The 12082-nt window shown below is 49.4% G+C and overlaps 1 protein-coding gene across 2 annotated transcripts in view; it reads right to left on the bottom strand.

Moving 5' to 3' along the window:
* Nucleotides 1–6940, bottom strand: part of TTLL1 (TTL family tubulin polyglutamylase complex subunit L1) — a 45923-nt gene extending 38983 nt beyond the window's left edge. For both annotated transcript variants that reach the window (XM_088478386.1, XM_088478387.1), the window contains exon 1: nucleotides 6834–6940. The gene's annotated coding sequence lies outside the window, so the exon portion shown is untranslated. The remainder of the gene's footprint in view (nucleotides 1–6833) is intronic.
* Between the last annotated feature and the right edge of the window lie 5142 nt (nucleotides 6941–12082).

The raw sequence follows: 12082 nt of genomic DNA, 5'->3' as shown, positions 1-12082 counted from the left end.
GACCAGTGTGGTGTAGGTGTGGTTTACATAGGGGTGTGCCCTGTGCTGTGGGTTGGTTTAGTTCCATGGAAGGTATTGCTGGCACCTTACCTTCAACCTAAGCGGCTACTGTTGGAATTCGCCACTTTCTGTCCTTCCCTCCAAACACCACTCTCTCTCTCTCTCTATCTAATCAACACAAATACATAAATACTCAGGGGCCAGACATTACACTGACCTATGGGAAGTTCATCTGGACCTGCTGGGCTGCCTTCCCTCCTGATTCCTGAGCTAGGTGACAGGATAGTGGACACATCTTTAAAGCAGGACGGTCAGGGGACGGAGCTTCGGATGAGTCTGGGGCGGAGCTTCTGCAGACAGAGGTGGGCCTGATTCAGAGCCGCTCGTAAGCGGCCGCTCATTCGTTCCGACCGATGTTCGCACAACTGTGCATGCGTACGGATTTTAATACGCATGCGCGAACCAGTCAGTGCGGCCGAAAATCGTGTGCTCGCTAAATAGCGAATGCCTGTTATTTTGAGTGACAGAATGAGGCGTTTGTGGGTGGTAACAGGGGAAGGTGCTTGAAAACGGGGAGTGGAGATCCGATCGCAGGCGTGCTTAAAGGTCAAAACGGGCGTTTTAAGGGTGTGCATAATTACTAAAGCAGCGTCATTAACCACGTCACTGGGTTGTTTTATAGTCAGAACTGCTCGCATGATTGCGGTAGGAAAAACCAACCACAAGAATAGCGAGCAGTTCATACGCCGTCCGATGTACTCGATTAATCTAATAAATAGCGGACATGACGTATGATGCGAGCGGCCAGGGGGCGTTTTTTTTCAAAATTACGTTCGCATGTTTTGTTCGCTCGTTCAGACATAGAGGCGTGAACAGACCGCAAAGAGCGAACGGTTAATTTAAATAGCCACCCCCTTTTTTCTGGACGAGCGAGCGCAAATAGCGTCCGGCTCTGAATCAGGCCCAGAGTTAGCTGGGCTGGTGGTGACAGGGAAAAAAAAAAAAAAAAAAAGTATTTTTCTGTCTGCACCGCAGTCAGTGTATGTGGGCCTATTTTCAGTGGGAGGGCCTGGAGCTGTAGCTCCACCCACCCCATTGTTAATCCGGCCCTGCTGTGGTTACTAATCTTCACCAGATCTTATCTGTACACCAGCATTCAGGAGCTGCAAAGGATACACCTTCTAGGACTCACATCGATACGTGGTCTATTGTTGAAAATGGCACTTCTCAAGGGTGAACATCGCACTTATATGTGCAAGCCCCACTGTATATAACCCACATCTCCATAGTGTTCACTCTAGCACCCTGCACCTGTCACATCCCGTGCAGTTCCTCTTTCCTGCCCATGGTGTCGCCTTCTGCTCTGGTGCTTCTAGCACACTCTGGTCTGTATCTCACCAATCTGTTGCATCAGCTGAGTGTGCTAGAAGCACCAGAGCAGAGAGTGACACTCCCAGGCAGGAAAGAGGAACTGCACGGGTTCTGACAGGTATAGGGTGTTAGAATGCACAGTACTCCAGGCACGGGGCTGCAAGAGACTCTAAGGTTTGCTTTGTATTACTGTGCATCCAACTCTAAATTAGGTCCAATGTGTTTAACTAAAATAGGGAGAAAAAAAAAATCATCCCTTATACCAGCCAACATTTATTGTACATCTTAAAATATCTGATATACACAAACTGATTTATCTCATTAAATATCCTGCAATCTTCATACAGCACCATGGGGGGGATTTTGTTTTGTAACGCGTTTGCTCTGTGACGCTCTTATAAATGTCCCCCATCGCGCATAGCGCTAAAATATGAGTCCACTTATCAATTCTACTCTCCACTCAGTCTTTACTCCATACGTAGCGGTTCTCTTCTCCGAAATTCTACTGGAATCCATTTTAATGTTGTATAATTAGACAAACTGCAGATCTATGAGGAACATAACACAGATGGAGATGAGACTTTCACTGTCTGTCCCGTTCTCCCAGATCGTCTGGATTCAGTTCTCAACAAATCTTCTGTTGAACATCTGCCCAGCAGCATGTCCCTAGTTCTGTCATACAGATGTCACTCTCAGCATCGGTTTTCAGTCTTATACAATTTATATTCATTATTATGAGGATGATGCCGGGTGTAATATTATTTAGAGTACTCAATTTCTGCCCAGTGTACCAGGGCTGAAACTAGGAGTTTTGTCACCCGGGGCAAGGCAGTAAATTGACACCCCCCCCGCAATTATGCCATGTACAGTAATGACCCTTACCCCAATAAGCCACACACAGTAATGCCCCTTATACATAATGCGACACATGGTAATGCCCCTTACACATAATGTAAGGGGCAGTAATGCCTCACAGTAAGGCCCCTTATACATTATGCCACACACAGTAATGCCCCTTATACATCATGCTACACAGCAGTGCCCCTTATACATTATGCCACACACAGTAATGCCCCTTACACATCATGCTACACAGCAGTGCCCCTTATACATTATGCCACACACAGTAATGCCCCTTACACATCATGCTACATAGCAGGGCCCCTTATACATTATGCCACACAATAATGCCCCTTATACAGTACCAATCAAAAGTTTGGACACACCTTCTCTGTGTATTTAAATTATTTTCAACATAGTAGATTAATAGTGAAGACATCAAAACTATGAAAGAACACATTATGTTATGATGTACAAAAAAAAAATTGTTAAACCAAAATATGTTTTATATTTTAGATTACTCAAAGTAGCCCCCTTTTGCTTTGATGACAGCTTTGCACACTCTTGGCATTCTCTCAATCAGCTTCATGAGGTAGTCTCCTGGAATGGCTTTGAAGTAACAGGTGTGCCTTGTCAATAGTCAATCTGTGGAATTACTTGCCTTCTTAATGTGTTTGAGACCATCAGTTGTGTTGTGCAGAGGTAGGGTTAGTACACAGTGGACACCACTATTTGACTACTGTTGTAATCCATATTATGGCACCAACCACTCAACTCAGTAAAGAGAAACGACAGTCCATCATTACTTTAAGACATGAAGGTCAGTCGATACGGAAAATTTCAAGAACTTTGAATGTATCCTCAAGTGCAGTTGCAAAAACCATCAAAATCTATGATGAAACTGCCTCTCATGAGGACTGCCCCAGGAAAGGAAGACCAAGAGTTACCTCTGCTGCAGAGGATGAGTTCATTAGAGTTACCAGCCTCAGAAACCGCTACTTAACAGCAACTCAGATGAGAGACCACATAAAGTCTTCAGAGTTCAAGTAGCAGACAAATCTCAACATCAACTGTTCAGAGGAGACTGCGTGAATCAGGCCTTTATGGTCGTATTGCTGCGAAGAAGCCAGTACTGAGGATGAACAACAAGAAGAAGAGAATTGTTTGGGCCAAGAAACACAAGGAATGGACATTAGACCATTGAAAATCTGTACTTTGGTCTGAGGAGTCCAAATTTTAGATATTTGGTTCCAACCTCCGTGTCTGTGAGACGCAGAGAAGGTGAGCGGATGGTTTCTGCATGTGTGGTTACCACTGTGAAGCATGGGGGAGGAGGTGTGATGTGTGGGGGCGCTTTGCTGGTGACACTGTTGGTGATTTATTCTAAATTCAAAGCACAATTAACCAGCATGGCTACCACAGCATTCTGCAGCTCCATGCCATCCCATCTGGTTTGCTCTTACTGGGACCATCATTTGTGTTTCAACAAGATAATGACCCCAAACACACCTCCAGGATATGTAAGGGCTACTTGACCAAGAAGGAAAGTGATGGAGTGCTGCGTCAGATGACCTGGCCTCCACAATCACCTGACCTAAACCCAATTGAGCTGGTTTGGGATGAGTTGGACCGCAGAGTGAAGGAAAAGCAGCCAACAAGATCTCAGCACCTCTGGGAACTCCTTCAAGACTGTTGGAAAATCATTCCAGGAGACTACCTCTTGAAGTGATTGAGAGAATGCCAAGAGTGAGCCGCACCTCCTTCTCGCAGCCAGACGCTCGCAGTCCTTCCTTGAGAAAGACACAGCACCCTCATTCTAATGCGGCGCAGGTCGCGAGCCAATCAGAGCAAGCGGACCAGCAGCCGCTGCAGGTACAGGAAAGTATAAACTAACCTAACCCCCCTAACCCTAACTTTCCCGTAGGGGTACCCAACCCTAACCCCCCCCCCCCCAAGTGCCTAACCCTAACCCCCCTCTAAGTGCCTAAACCTAACCCCCACCTTCTCCGCTGCCTTATCCCCCTTCCCGGGCGTAGGTAAAATGACAGGCGTTGGGATCTCGATGCCTGTCATTTAACCCTTGCTGGGATAAGACAGTCGGGAAGCCGGCGGTCGGGATTCCGTCCATTGGCTTCCCGACTGCTTCCCCTATATACGCCATACATACAGGGAGACAGGGAGATTACTGCTATTTCAGGGAGTCTCCCTGACAATCAGGGAGAGTTGGCAAGTATGAACTAACCCTATCCCCACCCCCCGTAACCCTCCCTTAGGGATGACTACCTTGACCTCCCCCCTAATGCCTACCCCCCCTCCCTAAGTGCCTGAACCTAACCCCCCCCTGACCCCGCAGCCTAAACCTAAGTCTCTCGGGGGGTGCCTAACACCAACCTCCCCCCAGCAGTACCTAACCCTCCCTTCCCCCTAGCCTAACCCTCCCGGGGGGGGATGCCTAACCCTAAGTCCCCCCGGGAGCCCCTAACCTAACCATCCCCCCCCCCTGCGGCTGTCCGTGCCCGGCTTACCTTCGTTCGGGAAGCCGGGCATCGGTCTCCCGGCGTAGGTAAAATGACAGGCGTTGGGATCTTGATGCCTGTCATTTAATCCTTGATGAGATTAGACAGTCGGGAAGCCGGCGGTCGGGATTCTGTCCATTGGCTTCTCGACTGTTTCCCCCATATATATATATACGCCATACATGCCTACTCTCCTAGGAGTTGCGTGAGGTTCCCGATTTTTCGGGTAACCCCCCGCACCCCCGAAAGAGTAGGCAGATCTCCCGCATCCCGCCCACTTCCTGGGGAGATTTTCCAAGAAATTTGCGGGTATGTATGGGAGGGGGCGGAGCTAAATACAGTGAATCACGTCATTTACCCCGCCCCTCCTCACGGACCCACAAATAGCAGGATTTCCATGTAAAGGGGCGGGGCCTATTGACATATGTAGTCTGTTCCCGCAACCCCGACGCTAAGAGCAGGAGCTCCTCTCCGGCTGCTCCTAGAAAGGCCTCAAGAAAAGTCGGTAAGTATGAATAAGCGTACTCACAACTCTTCAATTCTACTGACTTGCCCTCACTGAATTTTGCCTAATTGCGCACGCCCGGTTACCACCCCTAAAGCTGCAAATGGAGATACTACTGAGTTGCATACGATTTCAGCATAGCCCGCAGTTGCACGTTCTCGGCTCCAGAGCATGCACAGCGTCTGATTCAGACATTTATGCAATGCCGATATTTACGCAGAAGAGCCAATGCGCAGGCGTGTAAGCAGTACCGCGCAGGCGCAGAGATTGGTTTGCGGTTTCGCTCACACAGAGGATTCACTCACAAAGTGAGTGACAGGTAGTCAGCGTTTGGGGGTGGTAACAGGAGGTGGGTAGAAGAACGCAGGCGTGTCGGACCGTTTAAACGCAGTTTCATGGGCGTGCATAAATTAGCCCTGGCGTTCTCCTTCGCAGCATGAGAGCTGCAGTGTTTGAGACAGGTCAAAGTTCACTCAGAAGCTGCGTGACGGCCCGATCTGCATCGATGTTTCCGATATTTGCGCTGTTGCACGTCAGATGGTTATGAGAAGGCAGCAGCGCTTGGGTAAGCTCAAGAAACATTGGCATATTTTGGGCAATGCAATCTGTAATATATCGCAGCTGCAATTGCATTAGTGTAAATTTCGGAACCAGGCCCGCAGTGCTAAAACACGCAAATATAGGGTCTCATTCAGACCCAGTCGCAAGCGCTGAGCGCTCACGACCGGGTCGATGTTGAGGCCCTGCGCACGCACAGCGGGCCGCACTGCGTGTGCGCAAGCCCCGAAGCGAGAGAGAATTTCTCTCGCTCCGGAACTCACAACAAAAGGGGCGGCTGTCGATGTTAAACGACTTAAGGAATGCCTGCCGTTTTGTGGGCGGCCGCACTGACATCAGCAGTGATGTCAGTGGGGAGCTTCCTGCTCGATCAGAGCAGGAAGCTCCTTGGGGCTTGCAGCTGCCGAGACCCAACCTTAGGGTCTCGTCTCAAGCCCCGATGGTAGTGATGGTCTTGACCAACGCGACCATCAACCTGGTCGGTCGCTAAAGCTGTGGTTGGTAACCCACAGCTTAGCTAACGACCAGGAGGCCGCACTAAAAAACACAAGCGGCCGCCCTCATTCAGAACGAGCGCTCGCTTCTTGCGAGCGCCTCTGAATGAGGACCACAGTTGCTAAAGTGACTTGTAGTCAACTCTTCATCAGCCCCTTAGATTGCAAGCTCTTCCGGGCATTCTGTTTCATGTCACTGTATATATATGATCTGTCTTACTGTGCACAGCGCTGCATAATAGGTTGGCTGCTTTGTATACAAAGGATAACAATAATAATAATAATATACAACCATTACTACCATCAGACAATGTATGTTGAAATAGGTCACTATTGTGCAAATAAAACCCTGGCAAATGAATGACATCTCTGTAATACACACATGCAAGTCACTGGTACCTCATCTATGTGTTGAGTCTGTCCTGCAGATTGCTATGTTATATAATCCCAATATAAATAATAAGAGTAACCCAGAATCTGCACCTTGCCCAGCCCTGTGTGGTTATTCCCCCATATTATTAATGCACTGAGATATCACTGTATACTCACCCTGCACACAATCCTCAGCAGCCTGCCTGGGCATGGACAGCAGAGAGATTCACTTCCGGGTTGTCTCCATGGTAACTGAGGACGCCCAGATCCACCTGCTCCCTTCCCCTGATCCTGCACACATGCAATGTCTGTGTGTTCCTGCCTCTTATTACTGACAGCTCATGTTTTACTCACTTACTGTCATCTTCTGAGCACTCATTAAACACTGTATGGGCTGATACATAGGATTCTGTTCTTAAAAGGGTTACAGGAATAGATATTGAAATAAAATATCCACACACAATGTAACAAAGAGAATCAGGGGGAGATGTACTACGCTCTGGAAAGTGATCAATTAGAAAGTGATAAACTGCCAGCCACTCAGCTCCTAACTGTCATGTTACAGGCTGTGTTTGAAAATGACAGTTAGGAGCTGATTGGTTGGTAGTTTATCACTCCTCAATTTATCACTTTCCAGAGTTTAGTACATCTGCCCGCCATATCGTATTTCTAGTAATGTATTGAAAGCTCCATGGAGTCGATTCAATTAGGTTCGAGGCAGCTGACCCTCGAGTCAGTGCCGCCATATGCTGCACTTACGGTAGCTCAGAACTCAGATGTTTGTTCTCAGCCACATAGATTCAGGTACTAACATGTGCAAAGCCGCGGTGAGATCGAGACGAGAAGGGGGAGAGATAGGGTTGTCTACTATGTAGGGCAAAATTCAGGACGGGGGGAGGGGGGATTGGGGGCTCGAAAACTTTTCTCTTCACGACACAGATGGTTTACAGTGCTTGACGGAAAAAAAAAAGAAAGAGATGGGGATGCAGTCAGGAAGCCGACAGTCGAAATACCGACCGCCGGCTTCCCGACTGTCAAATCCTGGCAGGGTACTAATGACAGGCGTCGAAAGCCCGACGTCGGGAGCCCGACGCCCGGCATACCGAACAAAGGTAAGTCGGACGGCGGGTGCATACAGGGAGGGTTAGGTTAGGGGCTCCCGGGTGGGACTTAGGGTTAGGCACCCCCCCCAGAGTTTAGGTTAGCGGGAAGGGGGGCGTAGGTTTAGGCACCCCTGGGGGGAGGTTAGGGTTAGGCACCCCCCCGGGAGACTTAGGTTTAGGCTACGGGGACGGCGGGGGGTGTAGGCACTAGGGGGGAGTTCAGGGTTAGTCATCCTTAAGGGAGAGTTACGGGGGGTGGGAGTAGGGTTAGTTCATACTTGCCAACTCTCCCTGATTGTCAGGGAGACTCCCTGAAATAACAGCAATCTCCCTGTCTCCCTGAAGAGTCTAGTAATCTCTCTGATTGCACCTTACCCCCATTATGAAGCTGTTATATACATTCAAATGGGATCATTAGTATCATTTCCCTGCATTGGTTATAAGGCACAATGATCCCTATGGCTACATGGATTTTCTGAAAAGTATCAGTGTGTTTTCATCACCAAATAGATCTTACTCACTGCTTTGGGGCTCATTTACATTTGTATGTAAATCAATTTCATGACACACCTCTCAGATGTAACAGTACACGCCCACTTTACCGCCACGCTCATAGGTGTTGCTTTCACAATCTCCCTGAAATGCTTTTCCAAAAGTAGGCAAGTATGGCTTAGTTATACTTACTTAAATCCCCTGTCGGGATTTTCACTGCTGTCGGTCTGCCGGCGTCGGGATTTGAACCGCCGGCCATAGATTCCAAGAAATGAACTAAGATTTACATGTGTAAGAAAAATATTACATTTCAGGGACAGACATTGTGAACAGCACTTCACGAATCCCAAGACAATCAGTGAGGTAGCAGTTTTAACTTGACAGTCACTGACATGTTCCAGAGCCACCGGCAGGGTCTGAACCAAGGGCACAGAGAGGTGGCGGAGCGGGTACTAATTACCAGTGCCCGAGCTTGTTGAAGAGGCCCCCTCCCCCCCTGTGCCGGGAAAACAATTTTAATCTTTTTTTAGGGGGCATGGCCACACCTCTCCAGAATTGGCCGCTCCCCCTCTTCAGTCTCTGGCTCGTGTCCGCTCTTGGTGGCCCTGGCTGTAACTAGGGATGAGCCCTGGCGGCACCTATGTGTGGTTAGCGGGGTGCCTGGAATGACTAGTCACTAGCGCTACTGGAGAGCCGCCTGAAGTTTCCCTGAAGCCTGTTTAGCTGGTAGACTCTGCACTTCAAGTCCGGACGCTAGGTCACCTTACACTGCAGCCAGTCACCGGCCTTGTACTATTCCTGCACCAGGCATTACTCCACAGCGGGGTCTACACCCACCCCTGCCCCTCTTCCGCCCGCTCCCTCATGTAATGTGCACTCTCACGCAGCAGCGAGCATTGGCTGAGCCTATCTGTCTGTACTCGAAGCTCTGCCTCACACAGTCACCGCACCAGTAAAAATACACTTCTCAACACCGCAGACCTCATAAGGGACAATTTGCATCCCTAATTGAATCAATTTGGACGTAGCATTTTACTTTGAAATCCTGGACGATCCTTTATTATATCAGGGGGACACAAGGGGCACAGATAGATCCTTCTATAATCGAAATCTGCGCCCTGCCGATCACTGCAGTGGCACAAGTATCAGGTATAGCTGGATCTATCTGTTGGGTCTGCTGACAGAGGAGCAGCTGCCCAGAAGACAAGGTAAGTGCATACATGCCTACTCTACCGAAAATCGGGTGCCGCTCCCGGCCCCCCGGAAAAGTAGGCAGTTCTCCCGACTTCTTCAGTCCCTCCGCAATGTAGCGCTAAACCCCTGTTGCGGAGGGGCTGATGACGCGATTCGCATCATCATAACCCCGCCCCCTGCCTTGCAATGCCGGAAATATCTGCATTGTGTAGCGGGGCGGAGCCTAAATGACGTGATCGCATGGCCACGCCCCTAGCCACGCCCCTAAACACTGGTAATGTGTCCGGCCACGCCCCATCTATACAGGCCCCACCCCCTGCTAAACCGACCTGGCTGCTTCCTCCCGGAGGAAGCAGCCAGGATGTAGGCAAGTATGCGTAAGTGTGTGTTTTGGGCTACAGGGGGCTGGCTGCGGAGTTGGCTGGAGATAGAGAAGGCTGCTGGCTGAGGAGACAGAAGGGGGCTGGCTTAAATGTGGTCAACCTGATGCTGATCTAATGCATTGCATGTGGCACTGTGCGGAGGTACAGAGGTTCTGGTCCGTAGTACACACATATATATCCACCACGCTGGGAATTGGTTTTGAACTAACACCCAAGTGGGCTATGTGGGATATTGTACCATCATCTGGGTCATCCCGTCCCCCTACAGGTGCCCGTTTACTACTAGCAAAGATCGCAGCAGCTGCAAAAAAAACCCATATTATCCCAATGGATTTCCACTGACACTTTAACACTCAGTCTTTTACAGCCTAGAATTACGTACCTATTTAATATGGATTGGCTAGAACTATCCCTTAATAAAGACAAGGAGGCAGAGAAATTCTTTAATATTTGGCTTCCGTATGTTCACACATTAACACCTCAGGTTAAAGACACGCTCCGTGCTGCAGTACAACTTACAGCCTGGTATAATGAAGAAACCTTGTCCTCAGGCAGACCACCATTTTAAATCCTGTAATGATACGTTCCCCATGGATGGATTGTATTGTACATTACTGTTGTAGTCCTATTGATGTCTTGTTATTTTCTGACTAACATGCTATATTGTTTATTGCAGTCTTACAATAAAAATATGTTTTAAAAAGAAGGGGGCTTGCTGGAGAGATTAATGGGGCGCTGGCTGGGGAGACAGAAGGGGCGCTGACTGGGGAGACAGAAAAAGCGCTGCCTCGGGAGACAGTAGGGGTGCTGGCTGAAGAGACACTGGGGTGCTGGCTGGAGAGACAGAAGGGCTATTGGCTGGAGAGACACTGGGAGGCTGTTGAGGCAGAAGGGGGCGGGCTGGCTGGGGGGGGGCACTACCTTGATTCCGGGCACCAGGTATTAACTTACGCCCCTGCATTACACTGAGAGTACGCATGGAGGTGAAGTTGTGATTGAGACACACAGTATCAGACGTGTACGGGAAATGTCCTGGAGGTAAGGCTTGGCACTAAGCCTCGCTAGTCCTCACTCCTTTAGGGGAAAGCAGCGAATCACAAAATCACCAAGAGGAGGCGGAGCCAATATAACATTTTTATAGAAACACATCATATAGTCCAAGCCCCCTCTGTGTTTACCCACAATCTGCTGCATTATACTCCCTATTGTACCCAGTTCCCTAGGAAGTGGGCAGGATGTGGGAGGGTCGTCTACTCTTCTTGATGTCCTGAGGACTGATGCAACTTCCTGGAGAGTAAGCAAGTATAGTCTGCACCTAACATGGGACTGGTGCAAGTTTCGATGAAGCGACCGATGATTGCATCTAAAGACACGCCAAGCGGTATTATAAAGTGGGAATCTCAATCCTTGTGCATTTAGGTGCACGCTGGTACAGCAGGCAGAGGGCCTGATTCAGACCCGGTCGCAAGCGCTGTGCGCTCGCAACCGGGTCGATGGTAGGCCAGTGCACATGCGCACGACGGTGCCGGCTCCGTCGTGCACATACGCGAGACCCGAATAGCGATGGGCACTCCGTCGCTCCGGGTCTCGTACCAAAGGGGGTGTGCTGTCGATGTTGAGTGACAGCTCGCACCCTTTGGTGGGCAGGCTGGAGGCGTGGCTGCCCAGACGGAGGCGTTCCCATGGGAACGCCTACCGTCTGGGGCTGGCCCCACTGACATCACAAGTGATGTCAGTGGGAGAGCTTTCGGCTCTGTTAGAGCCGAAAGCTCTCTGGGACTTGCAGCAACGAGATCCTACCACAAGGGTCTCGTCGCAAGACCGATGGTCTTAACCATCGCGACCATCATCATGGCCGCTCGCTATAGCTGTGGGTGGTCACCCACAGCTATGCGAGCGGCCAGGAGGCCGTCCTGAAAAAAAAAATGCCCGGCCCTGATTCAGAGCGAGCGCTCTGTCAGAGCGTCCGGCTCTGAATCAGGTCCTGAGGTTTATGCCAGCATTAGCACATTGCAGCTGAATGAGAGTCCCATTATTTACACATTGTAGTGAGAATGCTGAGAACAGAGCTGGGCAATGAGATATATAATGTAGTAGTATACATAAACTGTCGCATCGGTGGAAAGCCCTAAATAGTGCGCAGGATATGTATTAGAAATATCTGAGTGATGGACAACATGTCCCCTTGTCCGGTATATTATAAAGCCCCTTATCAGGAAATGCCTTGCCTACCAATAACCAGTATATACAGCAT

The sequence above is a fragment of the Taudactylus pleione genome, unplaced genomic scaffold (assembly GCF_031769625.1).
Source record: "Taudactylus pleione unplaced genomic scaffold, aTauple2 ptg000212l, whole genome shotgun sequence".
NCBI classification, from domain to species: Eukaryota; Metazoa; Chordata; class Amphibia; order Anura; family Myobatrachidae; genus Taudactylus; species Taudactylus pleione.
Note: the sequence above shows the minus strand (reverse complement) of the source record. Positions and strands in the feature narration are given on the sequence as shown.